Source organism: Barbatula barbatula (genome assembly GCF_947034865.1).
Source record: "Barbatula barbatula genome assembly, chromosome: 17".
NCBI lineage: Eukaryota > Metazoa > Chordata > Actinopteri > Cypriniformes > Nemacheilidae > Barbatula > Barbatula barbatula.
Genome location: NC_136780.1, coordinates 6,181,669 through 6,195,802, shown reverse-complemented (window position 1 = coordinate 6,195,802; position 14,134 = coordinate 6,181,669). Strand labels below are relative to the sequence as shown.

The window sequence follows — 14,134 nt, the reverse complement described above, 5'->3', positions numbered from 1 at the left end:
AAAAGCACTTGTGACAATCGAATGTGAGCTCCTTCGTATTCCCCAAGGGACTGAACATCCTAGCCAGTGTTTTTCTCTGTCGGTTACCATATGGCTAAACCTGAATTTACCAATAACAGTAATCTCATTCTCAATGTCACAGTGCTTAGAGTACAATGCTGTCTCATAGAATTTTGCAGAATGTATATGCCAATACAGGCTCTTTAGAAAACAGGTAAGGAAAGACATAATAATAATATACGGTATGACAATAGCACACAATATTTTTTTTCTGAATGACATGCATCAATGAATTGCTTTAATGTCATATAGATAAACAGTGGGCGATGCATCTGTTTGATCATATTTGGGAGAGGATCACTGCAATCCAGTATATTAGAGTATTAAACACTAGAGTCCATTTGGGGCATCATAAAGAACTATAAATAGACATGTTGGAGAGGAAATCTGTCTTCAAAATCCTATTCAGACAACATGGGAGCTCTTATAATAAATACTTTTTTTAGAAAAAGGGTACAAACTGTCCTGTCTAACACAACACTACATTTTTGACCGAGGCAGGTAAAGACGAACAGTGGGAGATGCTTCACTTTGCAGAACAGACAAATATTACTTTACACTTCCTCAATGTAACTTTTTATATCAACCAACAATATAAGCTTTGCACTTTTACCACAAACATACATCTACAGCATATCAGTCATATTAAATCTGTAAATTTTCAGTTTTGAATATCCCAGCTTAATACGCAGAAAACAAGAAGTAAACAATTTGTCAAATAATTCCCCTCTGAAAACAGTAAAAAGTAACACACACGCATCACCTCCAATAAGTCTTAAAGACGTAATGGTTTTAAAGAGGTTGCATTCTCAAGCTCAGATGTTCTCTTAAACACATACGCCTTCTCTTGTAAACGTTGTCAGCGTGTTAATGCGGCATATGTCAAATTTATTTCATTGCCTGGCTCTGGTTAGCTGGTAATAAAATTACTTATTTGCTGCTTTAAACATGTTTGAGGATGAATCTGAATTTGAATTACAGAAAAATGAAAGCGTGGCAGAGTTAAGTAATGTTAGACAAAATGCTTTCTGAAACCAGCAAGCACAGCTGACATCTATTGATCAGCCCCACCGTGAGTTAAGGAGCAGAAAAAAGTTTACATTATAGGCGCCGTGAAATTCAGCATTTTTTATAACCTTCAGCGATGCTTTGCATTCGTCTGTAAAATAAATAAATATATAAACGGCAACAAGAAAAAAAATCACTAAAGCTCTTTTGGTGTAATTGGTGGAACAGCAAGGGCAGCAAAAAATTTACGGGCGGACAACAGTGTGAAGGGGACTCGGTCACTGCCCGAAAGCAAGCGAAGCGCAAGCACTGCTATATTCTCCTATACTTGCTGATATCATCCAACCAGACTGAAACACGCTACCATCATGGAAACTGAGCGGTTAAACATTTCTTCACAAATTCAACAGGTTTTTGTGACAGGTGGAATTTAAAGTATAGAGCGGCCCGAAATGGGTCTGTCTTGTGACAATGGTGCTTCACTCAACACAAGCCTTTCTCAAGAGGACAGACAGGAATTAGGAACACTTAAAACCCTGCGGGTTTATCTCACCCACAGATTTTCCATAAAATGCCGGGCCAGGGAGGCAGACCATGTGACTGCCATGTAGGTCAGGCGAACGGGGTAGAGCAATGGGGGGCTGCGATGGGAGGGAGTTTTCGATGGAACTATCGAAAATAGCATGTGGTAACCAGATTAGATCAATAAGGATTGTTTCTATATCAGTCTTTGAATGTGACAGAGAGAGTGGATGAGTGGGGCTGGGGAGAGGACGGCTGCAGTTTTGTCGAAAAAATACAGGAAGAAAGTCGAACAGACCGTTTTGTTTAAACAAAGTTATAAAATCATAAAATGTTTGGGTGGAGTAAATCAAACAACCGCTTGCATGTGTCATGCGCCCGAATTTACAAACTGTGAGCAATGTACAGGACAATGAGTCGGCTTGGCTGTTAGACTTGACCCAAGAGAACCTGAGACAGTCGTGAAGGGTTTAGGCCTGCGATAGATGACAGGTGGTTTGGGCAAAGGGAGGAAATGCGACTCAACTGTGTCAGTTGTTCAAATAAATGGAGAAAATGCCAGCTCTGAGCTTAAACTGCAGATTTGTCTATGACACTGAGATGGGTTACAAACATACCCGGAAGAAAAACATTTTTGCTTCAAGGTTGCTCTTTTTTATAACTCAAGCGAAATAGTTAGTCTTGGATTTTAATTTCAAAGAAAATTAAAACAGACAAACTATAATGCCATAAAGTGTGACTATAGGGTTATAGAGAAGTGGCCAGATTTCATTTCACTGCAAGTTGTATACCTTATACAACTGCGTGTAACAAAGATTTTGAATGTAATCCACATTTATACTACGAGGCTTACATTCATCTGGCAATTCAATTGAAATTTGTATTATCTCTGCAAATCTGAGCACAGTTTGAGACATCACCTCTCTCTTTTTAAAGGTATAGTTCACCGAAAATCTGTATGTAATGATTTTCTTTTGATGAAGACAGAGAAAATATTTGGAAGAATGCTTGTAACCAAACAGTTCTTGGCAACCATTGACGACCATTACAATGGTAGTCAAAAGTGCCCCAGAACTGTTTGCGTTAATACATTCTTCTTTTGTGTTCAACAGAACAAAAAAATATATAAAGCATTTTTTCCTACTACGGTAGTCAATGGTGGCCAAGAACTGTTTGGTTACAAGCATTTTACAAATATCGTTCTCTGTATATCAGAACAAAGAAATCTATATAGATTTGGAACAAATCAAGGTTGACTAAACTGAATAATTATTTTGGGGTAAACTGTTTCAATAAACCTCAGAGGAGACACACATACGCTCACATCTGAGAAGCAGGAGCCTCTCCTGAGAAACAAGAAAACAAATAAATCTCATTTTGCTATCTTTTGGTACAGCTCCAGAATCCCGAGTAGGTTTGACAGTGTGGTTAAAACATACAGTATCCGATGCAGCTAAGACCATCTTGCACAATTTATCAGCCGATAATTGATATTAATGTAGAAGGAGGCTGTCAGCCAGCACAGACTGCTATAATGAATGGCTTTCTATAATGTACTCGCTATCAGGCTATTCAAAACTTCTCAATGTTTCATTCTGTCCCGGCTTGTTCCTCCTTGACAACCACCAGAAACGTGAGGTTTTGTGTCGGACCAACCCACAGAACACAATGAATAGTATGAGCAGTATGTTTCACTTTGCTCACAGAAAAAGCAGCAACTCTATTGAATGAGGGTTTGACACCCAGACTGGAATTTTCAGTCTCTGTGTATAAAAATAACACAGATCGACTGGTTGACCTTGATGTGTGAAATTGCACTATATTGAACATTTGTGGCAAACTCTACTGTACGGCAGCCGCGTCATGTGGCCGTGTATGAAATCGGGAGCCATCATTAAACGGATATCAGCGACGCCAGACCCAGGAGTGAGATGAGTCACAGCGTGATGTTTTTGTCTTATTAATTGACCTTGACCAATCGCTCACCCCAAAACCTCCATTTTGTTTTGCAGTTTATGTAGCATGTAACGCGAAATGGACCCTGTGACCTATTCACGCCTTGCATTGAGATATTGGCACCGCTGTTTATCATCTTAACATTTTTTCTATAAATATGAGCATTAGCTGTCTTTGAACGTCAAAGCTGAAGCCATCAAATCACGACTCTGTATCCCTGTTTACAATAATTATTGATCATAAGTCCGCTCTGGCTGCTCATAAGGGTTCCTTTCAATTGATTTTTTCTCTCCTAGCTGAAAACATTTATAATAGAGTTGGTATGAATTAAAGGCTGTTTTGCTTCAATTCATCTAAGCAACCAGACAATAATTTCATGTTACCAGGGAAACGTGATAATACAGACTCCTTGTTGCTAAACAATCAATTAATTTTATGCTTTGTACTGCTGTTTACTCTTCCATTAAAACCTGAAAAGTCAGTTTAGCTTTTTGCAGTGCTCCAGTTTTCAGGGTTTTGTTGAATAAATCCTGAAATACAAAAGAGATGGAGAGAGAAGCCAGGTGGCTGCGAGCAGAGCCGCTCCACACACAGACCTGGCCTATTGTTGAGATGCTGAAATTCAACAAGCCATGCCCCGTCACGAACAGAAGCTGGGTTTTCGTTGAAAGGATGTTTTTATGTCATCATTCTTCCAATAAGGGGGCATGACAAAGCATTGACTTTTATCCATTTTAATCAGAAGCATTAGCGTGGTATTATATTAAACCAATAGCTTTTATTGGCGTGGGTGTCCATGTTTTTTGCGTGTTGCATGACCTACAGCTCTGTTCAGGGACGTTTAAAGCCTTTATTGCCTGAAAAAGAACAATATTAAAAAAAATATTATAGAAATAGTCAGACATCAAACAGGCAAGCAGTTCCGCAGAAACGCTGCTCTTATCCATACACTGAAAGTGAAAGGTCACATGAATCTTAAAGGGATACTCCACCCAAAAATGAAAATCGAATTGTTCCAAACATGTATACATTTCTTTGTTACGTTGAACACAAAGAGAGATATTTTGGAATAATGTTAGCAACCAACGGTTCTGAAACATAATTGACTGGCAAAGTAAGAAAATATTTAATGGTAGTCAAAGGTGCCCCAGAACTGTTTGTTTTCCTACAGTCCTCAAAATATCTTCTTTTTTCTGTACAACAGAACCAAAAAATTCATAAAAATGTATTGCTACTTTGGCAGTCAATGGTGCTTCAGAACTTTTGGTTGCTAACATTATTCCAAAATATCTCTCTTTGTGTTCAACCGAACAAAAGAAATGTATACATGTTTGAGGGTGAGTAATACATGACAGAATTTTCACTTTGGGGTGGAGTTATCCTTTAAAGGAATAGTTCACCTTAAAAATCCTGTCATTATTTACACGCCCTGTTGTCACTTCAAATCTGTATGACGTTCTTTCTTCTGCAGAACACATAGAAGATATTAAGAAAATTTGTCTTGCATTGGTTTTGTGTGCATACAATGGAGGTAAATGGGGACCGACAGATTTTGGTTACCAACATTATTCAAAATATCTTCTTTTGAGTTTTTTAGAAGAAAGAAAATCACAGAAGTTTAAAGTAAGTAAATGAGTAAATGATGACAGAATTATCCTTTTGAAGGTTTTGTGAATAACAACCTAAATATCAGTTTCCTCACAAAATAAGCATGAACATCCAACCTAATATACCAACATAATAAAATCATACTTGTGGATCAATTCAAAATAAAAAAAATCTGTAAACTATCCCTTTAAATGTCTCTCATGGGTTGGTGCAACACATGTACAGGGTAAAGGACCTAGATAAAGAGAGCTGCATAAAATGAACTTACACATCCCTCTAAATGCTGACAGGCCAACGTAAAGAGGGTAAAGGGATTAAACTACGCGGCCCAGCAACTGCAAAGTAAACCAAGGGATAATCTTGCCTTAAAAGCCAGTATCTCCTGACCCCTAAGACTTCAAACTAGTACTAAGAGAAAAGCACAGCAAGGGTCTTTTCAGGTAAGCGGGTGGCCGGGCCGTACGCCTAGGCCAACACAAACACAAATTATCATATCAATAGACATCTACTGCCTCTTTTTCAACACAGGAAGCTCCTAATTATAATAACGCACAAATGATTACACACGGAAAACATTAGGCGTTTCTAAGTATTAGGTCAATCATTGTATACACGTAATTGTATGTAATCTCACTTGTTTTCATTTCAAATCTCATTTTTAAGAATCCTTTTCAAAACAGGGCTGCTGTGACTACATCAGGCTTATACCTTAACATTTGCTCACACTAAAGGAATTTTTTACTTAAACAGGTGTTTTTGTGTTTACAGCACACGTAAAGTGTGAAAAGAATACTTTTAAACCAGTAGTACTTGATCTGATATATACACCCATTAGTGTGACTTTTAGTGCTAGTTTGAGTATGTGTTTCTGTAACTTTAGCTATTCCAAACAAAAATATTTGAACAGGCTACATATAAAGACAACATTAAAACTGACCCGGAAACTTTTGATGCCTTTAAATGTCTGTTATTAATATGTTTTATTGGTTAAACATTTTTAAACTGGTAGATTTGAATAGCGTGATTATTACTAAATGTTCTCCTAAAGTCATAACCAAAGGTCATAAAAGTGCCAATTATGATCGAAACACACATATTGTATTTGTGCATTCTGTACATAAATGATAACAAAATAAGGAAAAAACTGTACTGTAACTGAAAGGAACAGTTCACCTTCAGAATGAAAATCATGCTGTCAAACCCTGTTGTCATTTTGAACCTGTGTGATTTTCGATCATCTACAAAAACACAAAAGAAGATATTTTGAAATATTTGACTTCTATGGACACAAAACCAATGCAAGTCATTGGGGACCACCGGTTTTCTTTTACCAACGTTTTTCGTTACCAATATCTTCTTTTGTGTTCTAGGCACATCTTAGGCACTTTTTTCACAATAGTGTTAAATAAAATATCCCCACACATGCCAAGATATATCATTATCATCAAGATAAGAGGAACAATGTTTTTGCTATGCCGACCGGCTCAAGATTAAAAGACTGCACAGTTCAAAGTGTCAACTGTCGGCCACACAGAAACACGTAACCCCTCAAAAGAGCGCCAAAGTTTCTCCAAGCCTGCCAGACCAGCACCCGTTTGATTGAAAATAATATGGCGTTCCATCTTTCAAAGATGTACTTTTCCTAAAGCATCGTTGATTGCCCTGTGTCCATTACCAGGAGAGATTATGATAATATTCCACATTGTGCTCTGTGTGATGCAGGGGAAATTCAATACTCAAAAGGTTAATGCAATCAATTAAGATGACAAAGGGGTAAAGTAAAACCCTCCTGCTCGCCGAGAAAGGAGCAGAGAAGAAGGAGAAAAAGGTATTGAAAGCTTGAATAGATCTGCCAGGAGAGAAGAGCCACTCAAAATATGTGAAAAAGAGGTGAATACAAGTGTTGTCTATTCTATATGTGCTCTTCAAAGCCGCTGGCACACAAACACGTGTACACACGCAAGACAGATAAAGATTGAAGAGCGGCTCTCTTTAATGCTGAATGGCTTCCTTACATCACTACAAGAATACAAGAGAACTACACTGCATAAAATCACCTTTTAATTCACGCTTTTCATCATATTTCCTACGATTTCTAGTAAAAATAACTCATTATTAATAAAACTATAGTTACACTTGATAAGAAAAACTGTGAAAAATGATTTTTTCTGAATAAACATAAGCTTCATTACAGATTTTCAAATTGTTAGTTTGCTCTTTTTTATATTCTAAGCATATTCTTATGTCTAAGAAAATACGGTACGCCAACATACTGAAGATACTTTATATTACATGTTGTAAGAAAACGCATCTTGTTTTTAAGCCTATTAGATAAAACAAGACTAAAATACTGCTGAATAATCCGTCAACGTAACCTGAAAAACTGCCTTGGCTGACTAAACCCACAAAATAAACTGAATCTTCCTGCAGATATATACTACATCCTTGAGTTTTCTCTGCATTTTCCCAGACACATTTTGGGTCCAATATTTCAATTTGGTTAGCGCCGAGCAGTCACAGCTTGAATATTAACAATAACAAAAGTGCTGTGAAATTAAAAAGACAATCCCTTCTCTTCAAGAGGGAGACAATGGCCTTTATTATTTAGATAGATGCTACACCACCGCACGGCACAAAGGATTCCCATCATTGCAGATAAATGGATAAAGTAAGATAGCAGTATTGAGCTGTATAACTATTGTGATAATCCATATTACCTTTTCAGTCCTCAGCACAGTCTATCAGTGAGAGACTGTGATAATTACATCTTAGCCACCGTCTGTTGTGATAAAAAAGGCACAGAGTGGCAGTGTAACGTTGCTCCATTGAGAGACGCTGTAATTCCTTACTTCCCACCTAGCACAGAGAAAAATGACATAAAGGGAGACGGGTGTAATCCGTCGCGTCTGGGACAAAACAAACTTTAACCTGTTCAGGACGGGCCAGGAACAGTGCAACGCTGGCTGCTGTGACTATGTCTGTTTGCCTTTTTACGCTCAGTTGCAATACCACGCTTGCCGTAAAGATTTGCAAAGAGGCAAATCACCATCGGTTACAATATCATTTAAAGTTATTATTACAGTTCTAATGTTGGCTAGTTCTTTGGCTTATTTGGATACGTATCTAAAAGGTCTGAAAAGTGTATGATTGTTTATGTGTTAATACAACACATGTGCGTAATGCATTCATGATGAATTACATAACCATGTTGCTTTTAGAAATCTATAGGATGTTTGTTCGTGGTGAGGCTTATAGACGCATGATGAAAAGACCAAAATTCATCATTAACACAACACTGAATGGCTGACCAAAACTATTTTTACCAATTTATTTTTATTTAATGTTAGTCAAATCGATTTATGGTTTCCAAAATAAATGTTTGTGTTTATATAATATATCTCTGTGTGTATGTGTGTGTGTGTGTGTGTGTGTGTGTGTGTGTGTGTGTGTGTGTGTGTGAATAGACTGAATATATATGCAAAAGTAATTATTTATACATTTATATTCTAATATAATTTACATTCTGTAGATATAAATATATATAACTCATATTTCATAAGTGTCTACATGTACGTTTGTGTATTTAAATATAATATACAAGCCACACACATATGTTATATAAGCAAAAAACATTTACTGTGTAATCGATTAATTGTGATTAATCGTTTTGACAGCCCTATTAAATACCTATTTGAATTATGATTAAAATTTCACCAAAATCTATTTAAGGCAAAAGCTGATAAAAGATGTTTAACAGATGATTTCGGTCCCCTTACAATAGCAGTATAAATTCAATTTAAGTCATGTTTTAAAATGAAAGTTACCAGTCAAGTTACCCTCATTTAAAAATTTTTACCTGCATGTTAACTTCAGACCCTGCAAATGTCAATCTAAGTTGTAGCCAAGGCATTACACTGCCATGCAAAGAAATTCCACTTTTTACAAGCGCAACCTCTGTAATTTGACCTACATCACATTTCCCTGTCGCACCATTTTGGGGGCCAGTGGACGTACCGGAGAGACAAAAAGCCCAATGGGCTTTGAAGTTTCGGGGCTTCTGAAAGACAAGGGACCACGGTCTGAAAAGATGTGGCAGTCCAGAGGCCCTGGTTCAAAAGCGAAACAATCACTTTGAGTGAGAGGGAAACGTGATGCTCCCATCTTGGCTTCCTGCGGGCCGAGTGGCGGCCAGGCGTCAGGGGGGTCGAGGGGGCGGTTTGCAAAGGTGGCGGGTTTGATGGATGGGCCGCGGGGATAGTCTATTCACATGGAGATGTTACATCATAAATATTTACACAGGGCTGCCGTTACCATGTAGCCTCTTCTTGTTTTGACACATAGGAAAAAATTCAAAGGGCAGAAAGAGAGAAAACGTAAAAAGGGAAGAGAATACAAAAGAAGTGCTGATGGGGTATTTGTTATTAAAGTTTGGAGTGATATACCCAAAAACAACAAGCAGAGCTCTTATTAACTTTGTGCTTCGCAGCTCTTTCATACATGTTTTCTTTAGCCATTTATAAGTCGATATCAACATCTGTAATTTCATAAATGAGAGTGAATAGCTCCACAATCCGTCTCTGCACTGCATTTGACCTCCACGATCTCCGCGCACAGCCCCGTTCGGCATCCAGCGAGAGGGAGCTGCCTGTTTTTTGTTGTCTTAAAAACAGCTCATCCAATTCCTCACAGCGAGCGCAATTAAAAGCTTTCCAACTCCCCGCAGAAGGCCTGAACCAACACAAACAAATTTGCCAGTTTAATTTTCTACCCACTGCTTGAGAGGGAATCCATTCTGAGAGGCTTCTGCACCGCACCCGCCCGGTCTCTGGGACCTTTGCGGGGAGGGAAAAGGCACGCGGGCCCCATGTTGGAGCCAGTTGGGCTGATTAGCTGAATTAAATATATCAAAACCCAATTAAGCTAACTATACTCCAGCCATTCAGGTTGCAGCGAGGAGAGAATTGGGTCATGGTGCTCAGGCTGCCTGGCTTGGCACCATGTCTTACAGTACCTCTGAAGGGACTTCCAGAGCATCTGGCTTATTAGGCTAAGAACATGCAGAAAAACATCACTTTAACCTCGCAGCCGAGCCAAAAGCTGTTATCTCCGAAGGGCAACGAGATTTTAAAAGGACACAGATCTTTAAATGGGAGAACATATCAACCGACACAAAGGACGTGATCTGTGCCGTCCTATCTCTGTTGCACGCATGACTGCCGCTTGCAGCCGAGACATTGCTTAGACGTAGTTTACCCATGATTGATGCCGCAAGTGTGTATTTTGCTCTGTGCTGAAAGACACTGGCAGGACAAAGGATTGCTGCTTTCTGCGAGCCGTGTATCATAGTCAGGCCAGCACCCCCTGGACATGCCAACGACCCCTAGACTGACACGAGACAGCACACAACATCACTTCGCTCTGCCGATATCCCTCCTGACTCAGGGGCCGGGGGCCAAGCCGCTGTCTCAGACGCACAAAACAGTGTCATTCATCTCGCAGAGCAATCTTTACACTCGTAACTTTGTGCTTGAAGTTTCACTAGCTGCATTAATGATCTGTGGCATCTTATGCTTAGCGGGACGGTAGCTGTCAAGTGATAAATATGATGATAATGGAAAACTGCATGCTAAGCTGCGTGCACATTTGACAAACAACGATAATTCTCGAGTCACAAAGTACAAATAAATAACCATATTGTGTAAACTAAGAGAAAATATAAACCTAAAGAAAAAATATTCAATACTCACTAGCAGAGGTAGTGAAGTATTTTTACTCTACTCAAGTATTTTTTATTTGGAATTGTACTTCCCTACATTATGAAGCAAACTGTGCATTATACTTTTTAATCCACTACATTTAAATAAGTATAATTAATACATTAAAAATCTAGAACTTTATTCAAAATACATGAGTAATAGTAATAAAGTACTAGATTTTTGACATACTTAAATAATAAAGGGAAACAAATCTACATGTATTTATGTTAAAATATTATATATGCTTTGTAATGTAGTAAAGTAAAATTTGTCCACAGAGAAAACACTTTGATGCATTAAACATACTTAAACATTAACTTGAGAGTAAAAATACTTAAGAACTTCATTTTTGAGTTATGTATTCCTTTAACCAAGAGGAAAAATATATTAGTGTAAGATACAATATATACAGGCCTGGCACTCAAGTGTTTGTATTTGTGTGTGTTTGAACAATAAAAGACGTTAGATGTTAAATGTTCTTACTCTGCCTCGCTCGCTCTCTCTTTCTCGCTCTCTCTGACCGAACAAGTCGCTCCGCTCACAGGATTACTTCATCTGCAAAAAACAGAAGAGAAAAATAAAGTCAGTTTTATAAAAATATGAATTACTAAATCTTAAAACTTATCAGCCATTACATTAAACCCTCCATTAACACCCTCATATATATACACACACACACAGAGTTTATACTGCCATGAATGTATGAATGTAAAGATATGCCGTTCCTCTTAGCATTCTGGGTGCAAATCCCAAACAAAAGGCCCTCAAGTGGCCCCTGTCGTGACCCATTGCGTGTACACAAAAGTGCTACTGTATGGTGTCACAGTTGGCGAGGACTGACAGGTGACAGAAACAAGCCCCCCTTCCCAGATCCCCCTACATTCGTCTAGTGAGCCTGGGAGAGCAGGTGTGCCATCAGTTAACCAGTTTTTGCAAATATTTGACCGCCTCTCACCGATGATAATTTACTTAGAATCAGTAATCCTAAAATCTGATTGAGGGAGGATTTTATTAGCCTGTATGACCTTGGCCGGCGTGCATTATCCAAGGCCAGCACAACACTCATATTACAGTGGGCAGTAAAGGCAAGCCAACTGTGACCACTTTCTTCTGATTCCTCGGTAAGCAAACATCCATGATGAGATGTTTGGTGATATATGTGGTTTAAACAGCAGAACCTAACTGAGCGTGCCTGAGAGAGAGAGAGAGAGAGGGGCCATTGTTTAACACTATGAGATGAGCACATAACAGAATACTATCATTCTTTGTTTCTGAAATGTGTTGAATTTAAACAATCTGTAATGTTATTAGTGCTATATGCAATGGTTCAATTATGGAATTGTAAAATTTAAACCGTAGGCCGCATCTTTAAGGTGCGGAGGATCTACTGACAGAAATGCAATATAATATTCATAACTATGAATCATTATGTTTTTATTACTTTAGAATGAGCTATTTCTATCTACATACACCCAATTCGCCTTGTTATTTATTCTAGTCCTATACAGACAAACTGCTCTCCAAAGCAAATTTTGTAAATATGGTATCTCCTTTGGCAAAGAATCGAAAACTTGATGACATTTTCTGTTCAGTGTAAGCCACTGTACTGTGCTTCAAAAGGTAGGGGTGCAATTTACAATCTCACCTCTAAATGCCGCTAAATATCATACATTGGACCTTTAAATGAAACTGATAAAATAATAACTTGTGTTAGGCTCAAACTACATTGATAGCGTTGTTATCTAATTCACACAAAAAACGAAATTTCACCACAGCGTGTACTATTCGGCCAAATGAACATGGCTGACTTATAGTTGCCTCAGAATAAGATGGCATGGGACAGTTTTTTACTAGCGAAACCTTGCACCCCTCACCTCAAACAAGACTAATCTAATCTTTCAATCTGGCATTCCTCATTCGACTCATCATCAATTTAATATATCGAGATGGTGGTTGACATTTTTGGTTAGGGTCTACTAGACATGCTCATGCAGAGACTAGATTTCCGTCGGGGAATGAGGACAGTTCAACTATCCATTGGAGAAAATGAATACACACGCAGGAAAATAAACACTCAAGTGACAGACCGCGGCAACTCTCAAAAGTTTCCTAACCTTGAGAGCACGCGCAGCCGAAAAAGTAATAATAATTCTAACCTGATCTTCTTATTTTATATCTCCCCTCAGCAACCCAACTTCTACTCGGCAACAGTGCAGTTATTAATTCATGAGGCACTAATTAGTTCTTTGTTTAATTTTGTGTTAAACAGACTGACCGGAATGATAACGACTCGCGCTGTAGCACTCCGGTCCCACGCCGCCCCTGTTTGCTACAACAGGGGAGCATCGTGCGACTAGCATGATGAACCCAATTCCCTTCTAAGTTGCACTTCATTAAGTCAAAATGTGACAAGGAGCTTAGAGGAAGGACTGGCAGATCAGATCTCACATAACAATGCAGTCCCCGTAAGTTTGGAAAGAGGGGGAGCTGCGCATTCCAGCATCCATGTTGCTAATTTTCTATTTTTAACCCTTAGGGGCTGCCTTTCATTTTCCTTTAATTGTTTTTGTTGGGAGCTGCGGTGTCCTCTTTTTAAATTGCCGCTCCTATCGAGTCCCCAGATCAAGCCACCGTGCGACGTCTCAGATGCAGCATAAACAACAGGCTTGCCCTTTTGCGTGAAGTGGCACGGGCGGAATGTGCCGGTAAATAGGTGACTTTAATAACACGTTTGGCACGCCGCACATGCCAGTTCGAGAGAGAGAAAGCAGCGTTTTACGGCTTTCAATCTCAAGACCTGGGAAGGAAAGAGTACAGAAGAGGAAATGACACTGAGAGGAATGTGTGTTTTTCAACAGTCCCATATTTATCCCCCCATCTGAGTGTAAGCGAATAAAAAACAATGTAATCTTTGATTTGATAATATTGCGTTTTGCAAAGCTAAAAGTGCAGTGCAATAAAATGCCAAGCATACAGCATACACACGTATTGAATACAACGACCGATGTTTATTTACACTAAAATGTTTTTTTAGTATATAAGTTTGTTTAGTTTATACGTTTTCTTCAAAATTACTTTTGCTTCACCAACAATTTCAGATTCCTTTTCTGAATTTGCAGCAAGGCATTCTGGGATTTCCTTCTCTGTGAAGAAATATCACTCAGTCCTTGAATTTTCCTTAAATTCCTTATCTTAAGCAGAATCTGCCAGTTACGTCTTAAACT

General features: G+C 38.5%; 1 protein-coding gene across 2 annotated transcripts in view; it reads right to left on the bottom strand.

Annotated features, from left to right (window-relative positions):
• Positions 1-14,134, bottom strand: part of casz1 (castor zinc finger 1) — a 168,143-nt gene that overhangs the window by 77,400 nt on the left and 76,609 nt on the right. For both annotated transcript variants that reach the window (XM_079478792.1, XM_079478793.1), the window contains one exon: positions 11,394-11,465. The gene's annotated coding sequence lies outside the window, so the exon portion shown is untranslated. The remainder of the gene's footprint in view (positions 1-11,393; positions 11,466-14,134) is intronic.